This window comes from Salvelinus sp. IW2-2015, unplaced genomic scaffold (genome assembly GCF_002910315.2).
Source record: "Salvelinus sp. IW2-2015 unplaced genomic scaffold, ASM291031v2 Un_scaffold2530, whole genome shotgun sequence".
Taxonomy (NCBI): domain Eukaryota; kingdom Metazoa; phylum Chordata; class Actinopteri; order Salmoniformes; family Salmonidae; genus Salvelinus; species Salvelinus sp. IW2-2015.
The window spans coordinates 38302-45019 of NW_019943843.1; the positions used below are offsets into that span (position 1 = coordinate 38302).

General features: G+C 47.5%; 1 pseudogene; it reads left to right on the forward strand.

Annotated features, from left to right (window-relative positions):
• Positions 1 to 4121: 4121 nt before the first annotated feature.
• LOC112074183 (diacylglycerol O-acyltransferase 2 pseudogene) lies at positions 4122 to 6091 on the forward strand (annotated as a pseudogene).
• The last annotated feature ends 627 nt before the right edge of the window (positions 6092 to 6718 follow it).

The following is a 6718-nucleotide window of genomic DNA, read 5'->3' on the forward strand; positions in this document are numbered from 1 at the left end:
TGTCTGTCTAACAACAGGCTGAGTGTTTTGTCTGTCTAACAACAGCTGAGGGTGTTCTGTCTGTCTAACAACAGGCTGAGGGTGTTCTGTCTGTCTATAACAACAGGCTGAGGGGTGTTCTGTCTTCTAACAACAGGCTGAGGGTGTTCTGTCTGTCTAACAACAGGCTGAGGGGTGTTCTGTCTATCTAACAACAGGCTGAGGGTGTTCTGTCTGTCTAACAACAGCTGAGGGTGTTCTATCTGCTAACAACAGGCTGAGGGTGTTCTATCTGTCTAACAACATGCGTGAGGGGTGTTCTGTCTGTCTAACAACAGGCTGAGGGGTGTTCTGTCTGTCTATCAACAGGCTGAGGGGTGTTCTGTCTGTCTCAACAACAGGTTGAGGGGTGTTCTGTCGTCTAACAACAGGCTGAGGGTGTTCTATCTAACAACAGGCTGAGGGTGTTCTGTCTGTCTAACAACAGGCTGAGGGATGTTCTGTCTGTCTAACAACAGGCTGAGGGGTGTTCTGTCTGTCTAACAACAGGCTGAGGGGTGTTCTGTGCTGTCTAACAACAGGCTGAGGGGTGTTCTGTCTGTCTAACAACAGCGCTGAAGGGTGTTCTGTCTGTCTAACAACAGGTGAGGTGTTCTGTCTGTCTAACAAACAGGCTGAGGGTGTTCTGTCTGTCTAACAACAGGCTGAGGGGTGTTCTGTCTGCTAACAACAGCTGAGGGTGTTCTGTCTGCTAACAACAGGAGGGGTTGTTGTGTCTATCTAACAACAGGCTGAGGGGTGTTCTGTCTGTCTAACAACAGGCTGAGGGGTGTTTTGTCTGTAACAACAGGCGGGGTGAGTTCTGCTCTATCTAACAACAGGCTGAGGGATGTTCTGTCTGTCTAACAACAGGCTGAGGGGTGTTCTGTCTGTCTAACAACAGGCTGAGGTGTGTTCTGTCTGTCTAACAACAGCTGAGGGGTGTTCTGTCTATATCCCTGTAGGGCTGAGCGGTATTCTGTCTGTCTAAAAACAGGCTGAGGGGTGTTCTGTCTGTCTAACAACAGCTGAGGGGTGTCTGTCTGTCTAAACAGGCTAGGGGTGTTCTGTCTGTCTAACAACAGGCTGAGGGGTGTTCTGCTGTCGCTAACAACAGGCTGAGGGGTGTTCTATCTGTCTAACAACAGGCTGAGGTACTGTCTGTCTAACAACAGGCTGAGGGGTATTCTGTCTGTTAACAACAGGCTGAGGTGTTCTGTCTATCTAACAACAGGCTGAGGGGTGTTCTGTCTGTCTAACAACAGGCTGAGGGGTATTCTGTCTGTCTAACAACAGGCTGAGGGGTATTCTGTCGTGCTAACAACAGGCTGAGGGGTGTTCTGTCTGTGCTAACAACAGGCTGAGGGGTATTCTGTCTGTCTACAACAGGCTGAGGGGTATTCTGTCTGTCTAACAACAGGCTGAGGTGTTCTTCTATCAACACAGGCTGAGGGGTTCTGTCTACTCTAACAACAGGCTGAGGGTGTTCTGTCTGTCTAACAACAGGCTGAGGGGTATTCTGTCTGTCTAACAACAGCTGAGGGTGTTCTTGTCTTATATCCCTGTTGAGGGCTGAGCGTATTCTGTCGTCTAAAAACAGCTGAGGGATGTTCTGTCTATCTAACAACAGGCTGAGGGATGTTCTGTCTATCTAACAACAGGCTGAGGGGTGTTCTGTCTGTCTAACAACAGGCTGAGGGGTGTTCTGTCTGTCTAACAACAGGCTGAGGGGTGTTCTGTGTTGAGCTCAGTGTGCCCTGTCTATTGCAAACAGCAGACAGCTGGACTGGAGTCAGCCGATCAATAGGACAAGCAAACAGGGAGAACGGTCAATGTATTTACACTGCAGGCTGACTCAAGAGAGGGAGGGAGGGAGGGAGGGTGGGAGCGAGCGAGAGAGGGAGGGGGTAGGGAGATATGTTGTAGACAGGATGAGAAAACAAGATTATTCCTAAATTAGCTAAACCACAACCCTACCTCTGGATTCATGTCCACATCCTGGTTCAACCCTACCCCTAGCTACATGGAAGCCTCAGTGAGAGACAGAGGGGTTGACCCTATAGAGAGCAGAGTGGAGGAAGCCTCAGTGAGAAAACAGCAATGGACAAGGCATATTGACATTAGGGAGAGGCATGCGTAGCCGAGTGATCATTGGTTCCAGTGAGTAGCTGGGCGGACTGGAGACATGGCGATTCAGACAGCTAGCGGGCCGGGGCAAGCAGGCTAGCAGAAGGGCCTTAGAGGGACGTCGCGACGGAAGAAGTCTGTTGTAGCCCCCTCGTGCGGTTACGTCGGCAGACCAGTCGTGATGAATCAGCAGGGGTCGTGTAGTAAAAGGGTCCAGGCCAATTGGCAAAATAGGTATAGTAGCCCAGGGAAATTGGCTGATGGACCTCTTCAGCTAACAGTCCGGTGTGCTCTAGACAGCTAGCGGGCCGCGGTTAGCAGGCTAGCAGATGGGCATTCAGGGGACGTTGCGACGGAGGAGCCTTTTGAAAAAAAAACCTTGGGCAGATTACGTCGGTAGTCCAGTAGTGATGGATTGGCGGGGCTGCGTATCGGCAATAAAAGGGGTCCAGGCAAATTGGCAAAATAGGTATTGTAGCCCAAGGAGTGGCTGATGGACCTCTTCAGCTAGCCGGGAGATGGGCCTAGCATAGACTAGCTCCAGGCTGATTGGTGCTTGCTTCGGGACAGAGACGTTAGCCAGGAGAAGCCAATCGGATAGCAGCTAGCTAGCTGCGATGATCCAGGTGAAGAGATGCAGAGCTTGCGGTAGGAATCCGGAGATATGGAGAAAAAGAAGTCCGATAAGCTCTGTGTTGAATCACGCTGTGCAGACTGGCAGGAGCTGTCCGGGCTAAAGGTTAGCTGATGACCGCTAGCAGTGGCTAGCTGACTACTAGCTAAAACATATTAAGTATACTGAACAAAAATATCAGCGTAACATGTAACAATTTCAACGTTTTTACTGAGTTACAGTTCATATAAGGAAATAAGTCCATTTAAATAAATTGATTAGGCCCTAGTCTATTGATTTCACATGTAGCCATGGGTGGGCCTGGGAGGGCATAGGATCACCAACACAGCAGACAGGCCCACGCACTGGGGAGCCAGGCCCAGCCAATCAGAATGAGCTTTTCCCCATAAAAGAGCTTTATTACAGACAGAAATACTCCTCAGCTTTTTGTGTGTATGGAACATTTTTGGGATTTTTTATTTCAGATCATGAAACATGGGACCAACACTTATATTTTAGTTCAATGTATATTTGTTCTTTGTCACTTATTCTTAGTATTTAATACTTAGTATTTCATATTTTTTTGTGGTCCACTTAAAGGATTGCTGCAGATCGTGAGTTATTTATTTTCCTATTCCTATTGCCAATATTTCTGTTTTTTTCCGCATGCATTTTATATCCTGAGATTTGCGACCAACACTTTACATGTTGCATTGTTATTTTTGTTCTGTGTAGTTGAAAAGTTGTTAATTAGCTGAAATGCTAAAGTTATCCGTGATGAGATTCGAACTCGTGACCAACCCACCCCACATTTGTTTTTTTGACTGTCTTATGTAGCAATACCAAATGTATCATATCATACTTATTTGAGTGTCCTGAATTTACAATTACTATGTTACGTCTTGTCTATGAGACCGGGCTGTCTCTCCAGGTTCTGTGGAGCCGTCTATGAGACCGGGCTGTCTCTCCAGGTTCCGTGGAGCCGTCTATGAGACCGGGCTGTCTCTCCAGGTTCTGTGGAGCCGTCTATGAGACTGGGCTGTCTCTCCAGCGTTTCTGTGGCGCCGTCTATGAGACCGGGCTGTCTCTCCAGGTTCCGTTGGAGCCGGTCTATGAGACCGGGCTGTCTCTCCAGGTTCTGTGGAGCCGTCTATGAGACCGGGCTGTCTCTCCAGTTCTGTGGAGCCGTCTATGAGACCGGGCTGTCTCTCCAGGTTCTGTGGAGCCGTCTATGAGACCGGGCTGTCTCTCCAGTTCCGTGGAGCCGTCTATGAGACCGGGCTGTCTCTCCAGGTTCCGTGAGCGTCTATGAGGACCGGGCTGTCTCTCCAGGTTCCGTGGAGCCGTCTATGAGGACCGGGCTGTCTCTCCAGGTTCCGTGGAGCCGTCTATGAGACCGGGCTGTCTCTCCAGGTTCCGTGGAGCCGTCTATGAGACCGGGCTGTCTCTCCAGGTTCCGTGGAGCCGTCTATGAGACCGGGCTGTCTCTCCAGGTTCTGTGGATCTATCAGAGAGAACAGCCTCAATCGGGATCGCACCCATTCATGTTAGATTTGGACTATGTAATGTTTATCTTTGAAAGTGATAGCTCGTCAGTGTGTCAAAGTGTCGGGGGAGTGGAAGTAATCGTTATCTCTGCAGCCTCAGTTGATCTGTGGTCAAAGTACGTCCATACAGGGTACTAGTGCTCTCCAGACAGTTGTTCTTGTTCGTGGAGTCACGCTATAAACACTTTTTTTTGGGGTGGAAAAACTACAGAAAATGTTGCAGGGATGAAACAGGAAAAGAGTCAACACAAGGAGTTCCTGGAGAATATCAGTGTTCTGAAATGGATATGTAGCTTTGTCCTGTTAGGTCCGGCTTGTATTGGATTGATGATGTACCTTCTGTTGACCTCTCTGTGGCCGCTGCCTGTTCTCTACTTCGTGTGGCAGTTGACGGACTGGCACACACCTGAAAGAGGGGGTAGGAGAAGTGCATTTGTGAGAAACTGGAAAGTGTGGAAGCACGTTAGGGACTACTTTCCAATGAAGTTAGTGAAAACGGCGGAGTTGAACCCGAACAAGAACTACATCTTAGGGTGTCATCCTCATGGGGTGTTCAGTATCGGAGCCTTTGCCTCTTTTAGCACCGAGGCCTGTGGCTTTATGGACCTCTTTCCCGGGGTGCGCTCCTGCCTCTGCATCCTGGGTGGCCTCTTCAAGATCCCCCTCTACAGGGAATATGCCATGGCCACAGGTTGTTGTCCAGTCAGCAAGCCCAGTCTTGCGCACCTTCTGTCTAAAAGTGGACAAGGCAATGCGGTGGTGATTGTGATAGGGGGCGCTGCTGAGTCACTGTTGAGCCTGCCTGGGGTCAACACTGTGGTTATGAAACAGAGGAAAGGCTTCGTCCGCGTGGCCCTGGAGTTTGGGGCTGACCTGGTGCCCGTCTACTCGTATGGGGAGAACAATATGTTCCACCAGGTGATCTTCCCAGAGGGGAGTGTGGGCTGGAGGTTACAGCAACTCTTTAAGAAGATCATGAGCTTTTCCCCGTGTCTGTTTGTAGGTGAACGCTGGTTCTGGATGCCTTACCACTGCCCTGTCACCACTGTAGTGGGTAGTCCTATCCCAGTGCCCAAGAGGCTTTCTCCCACTCAAGAGGAGGTGGACCACTATCATGGCCTATACATGGAATCCCTGGCCAAGCTCTTCAATGAACACAAGACCAGCTGTGGACTCTCAGACAGCCATGAGCTACGGATCGTATAGACCAATCATTTAAACTGCTCCCCACGAGGACATAGTGAATGATACTGTAGTCTATTGATCTCCACAGTGAGAATACTTCAATCCACACATTCCAACTAGAGGATCTGATCCAGAGAGGTCACAATCATTGATCCCTGGATTACCCAAGATGCCTGGCGAATAGCTTCTGACTGTATTTACTGTAAGAATCAACACAAATCTCACGTAATTTGGGCAGGTGCTTGTTTACGTAATCTGTCCTTGTGATATAATTTTTGAATCACTTTTTTTTAAAGACTACAATGGAACAGCGCACGTGATTTATACTCTCCATTTCATAAAAAAACAAAAAAACAACAGTGATTGATTGTGTGACTAAGGATTTATAAAGAAATATACTGGGCGGCCATGTTGAGTACAATCAGACTTTGTAGTTACCAGCAGCAATCTGAGTGAAGGTTATCAGGGAGTTTATCAGGGATCTTATTAACAGTCTTTCATGTATAATAACTCAAACCTTTTTGAATAAGTTGTGCACTAGAGTAATATATTGAAAAGTATGACTTTCTATTTCAATAAATTTGACTTGTGGTGAGGTTCAGTTTTGACCAGTTTAATTTATTTATTTTAAGAAAGAGAACACACTCTGCCTCACCAACTACCATGACAATACAACGGAACCACACACACACACACACACACACTATTTTTTTTAAATAGACAAAAAAAACATCCTTGTCACCTGATACATCGTTAAAATCGAATATCCCTTTGCATTTTTAAATAATTTTTTGATCTCACCATTGTTCACTTACATTTAGCAGCTCTAATTACCTTTGGGTGGCCTAGATTTCCTCCATCTCAGTGTGTGTGTGTGTGTGTGTGTGTGTGTGTGTGTGTGTGTGTGTGTGTGTGTGTGTGTGTGTGTGTGTGTGTGTGTGTGTGTGTGTGTGTGTGTGTGTGTGTGTGTCTTAGATACCTTAGCCAAACAGTTTAAACCAGTTCCATGCATAGTAACATAATTACTCCAACCATTTGCACAACACAGTAACACAACGCTGGGAATTCATCAAACACCCCACCGCCTCAGGAAAGGACCATTTCTTGTTTTTAGATCCATCATTTATTAGTGTCATTGAGATATCTCACAGTAATTATCTAAGTCCTTTACCCTGTTACCGGAGCATGTACAAGACACTGGTCTTCTCTGAAGGAGTGTATTCCTTCA